A 2,503-nucleotide genomic window follows, 5' to 3' on the forward strand; every position below is an offset into this window, starting at 1 on the left:
AAAGGTTTCGCTAAAGAAGTGCTATTTTGGCCTTACCAGCATCAGATTCCTTGGATTTGTTCTCTCCAGTGAAGGGAAAAAGCTAGACCCTGACTGAGTGGAAGCTATGCGCGGATCCCCCGTCCACGTACCCAGAAAGAAGTCCTTTCACAGATCCAGACCGCAAACTTCTACCGAGATTCATTCCCAGCTCTTCCAGGGTTGCAGCTCCACTCCAAGTCTTGATCAAGTCGCTTGACTTCGCCTGGACCGAACAGTGTGAAGAAGCCTTCCAGACTCTTCGCCGTGCACTGACCGAAGCCCCACTCTTTGCTCATTTCGAACCCAAAGCCCCAACAACGGTCACTATACTGAGGCTGGAACAACATAGAAGGGACAGATGTGTAATCCAGAAGATCTGGGTTCGATCCCTACAGCTGGCTAACCTTTTCAGTGACTTTCATCTTTCTTCAGGTACAGCAATTGGTGCTGCTCTTTCCCAAGCAAAAAACGGCCAGGAAGTGGGCATCGAATATGCGAGCAGAAGCCTCACTCCAGATGAGCGCAAGTTGCATAGGAACGTATGGGAACGCATAGCTGTTCACTGGACCATCACAGTTATGTTGCGTCAGTCCATCCATGTGGATGTTTCAAATATGTATCTTAATTTAAGCGCGTATATCATTCTCCGTATATCAGATCGTATATTGGTCCAATAAGGCACCAGTCTAGAATTGCTATATTGGCAGAACACAATGCATTACACGTTCTTGGTATACACTTAATTTGCCTGATATGCATGATACACTCACTATGGAAATAAAGCTGCACACGTTACGCCATTTCTTCAGGGTGTCGTTTTACACCAAAAATTGAATCAGTTAGAGTATCGTTCAATTAACAGTGTAGACAAACAAGACGCACACCCGCAAAGTAGATGTTGCACCCTTTCAGAGGTAATGTGGGTGTACCATAACTCACACCCTTTTTAAGTGTGAGAGTTTGAAGGTGTCGGAGATACACCCTGAGAGGTAGATATATTTCATTACACCTAAAAACTTTTACGCTCAAAGGGGTGTCAAAAAGTTTAGTTTGTATGCGAAAAACCTGAGCTACCCCCAAGCCTTCGGCCAGACGCTGGTTCTCCTTCATACATTTTGTTGAAAGACTCACGTTTTGATCATGCTCTGCAGACGAAATGCCTCTCTACATTCCTGGAGCAACTGGGCATCACCAGCCAAGAAATAAAAAAGTTCGAAGTCTACTTTCTCTTGTTCGTTAATGTATGTGCATTATCTGAGTGGATGAGTGGTCTAGCTTGGTGTCCACGCAGTGATACTCCTGTGGCACAGACAGAGTGGCAATCACTATGCACTTCCATTAACACACACTGGTATCCAGAAAAACGTACACATTAACTCCAGAAGAACAGTAAACGGATTGTCCCATAGTGAACCCCTCTAGAGGAGTTTTTTACCTCGTCTAGAAGGAATAAACATATACTTCTTCTGGGCTGTAATAGATATACTCCTTCAATAGAGTTCTGTAGCACACATGATATACGAAATGAGGAGCGAAATATGAAATGTGGAGCGAGAGATGTGCAACACGTCAGTTTTTCCCCATAGAAGAACGAATGTGAGCTGTAAGAAACATTTATTAGCCATCGATACACGAAACAGGTACAAAGACATGTGTCCAAATTCGAATCCAAACCGGCTTGGCGATTAGCATCGAAGTGTCCTGTATCGACCGCCACACACAGCAAAAAGAAATGCAAATCCGAAAAGTCACAGTACCTACAGAAACCACTGCAAGTTCCGACACATTAATACCATGCCGCCTCAGTGCACCATTTCGTCGAAAGCATGTCTTTTCCAGCGTTCGAACGTCCAGCCGCCACGATATTTGCACGATAAAACTGCAAAGCAAATAGACGTACGTCGTAAGAGACTTGCCACAAAAAAATGTAAGGACCCGAAAAGCAACATGACCTCACTTGTGTTTCAGTCACAGTGACACGTCTCATTACCAGTCAAGCTGGTATGCTGAAAATGATAAAGAATTCTTTGAATTGACTCGTTTGAATAAAGGTTATGACAACGAAACGGTTTTGTTAAAAACTCCAAACCGACGTGAAAGGTCGCGTAAGGGTACAAGAGTGCGGCAGAATCAAACATGTTCACAAACAATTTCCTTGCGTTGGCGACGACTGAGGACTAACGAGAGACAGAGCTCACCTATTTTACGTCATCACGTAAATGTACATTTGAGATTTAATGTGTTTAAAAAATATTAGGAACTACGTGTCCTATATGCGGGGATGAAAGTGTACGGCGGCGGAGCAGTCGAGGAGAGAAGGTGTAAGGAATAATATGCACGCGTTACCACTTCTCGGCGAGGTTCGTACACCTCCTATATACACCTTCCTCTCAAATGAAGGGGAAATAACCATATTTATTCCTTTTATGAGGAGTAAGTCTGACGTGAAAAGACTATAAATGGGAAATGCCTTTTGGGATAC

This window comes from Ornithodoros turicata, unplaced genomic scaffold (assembly GCF_037126465.1).
Source record: "Ornithodoros turicata isolate Travis unplaced genomic scaffold, ASM3712646v1 Chromosome23, whole genome shotgun sequence".
Classification (NCBI taxonomy): Eukaryota; Metazoa; Arthropoda; class Arachnida; order Ixodida; family Argasidae; genus Ornithodoros; species Ornithodoros turicata.